General features: G+C 59.2%; 1 protein-coding gene across 1 annotated transcript in view; it reads right to left on the reverse strand.

The window, feature by feature from the left end:
* The window catches only part of MTA1 (metastasis associated 1), a gene marked incomplete at its 5' end in the record, with an annotated part of 29,298 nt that overhangs the window by 16,230 nt on the left and 12,862 nt on the right, over positions 1-206 (reverse strand). The gene's annotated exons all lie outside the window — the stretch shown is intronic.

Genomic DNA, 206 nt, shown 5'->3' on the forward strand with positions numbered 1-206 from the left:
ATCTGCACACACACACCCCTGCACACACACCTCTGCACACACACTCACCTGCACACACACCTGCACACACACACCTTCCTGCACACACACCTCTGCACACACACACCCCGCTCCTATACACACACACACACATCCCTCCTGCATGTGCACACACACACACCCCTCCTGCACACACACCCCCCGCCCACACACACGCCCCTACACAC

This window comes from Myotis davidii, unplaced genomic scaffold (genome assembly GCF_000327345.1).
Source record: "Myotis davidii unplaced genomic scaffold, ASM32734v1 scaffold472, whole genome shotgun sequence".
Classification (NCBI taxonomy): domain Eukaryota; kingdom Metazoa; phylum Chordata; class Mammalia; order Chiroptera; family Vespertilionidae; genus Myotis; species Myotis davidii.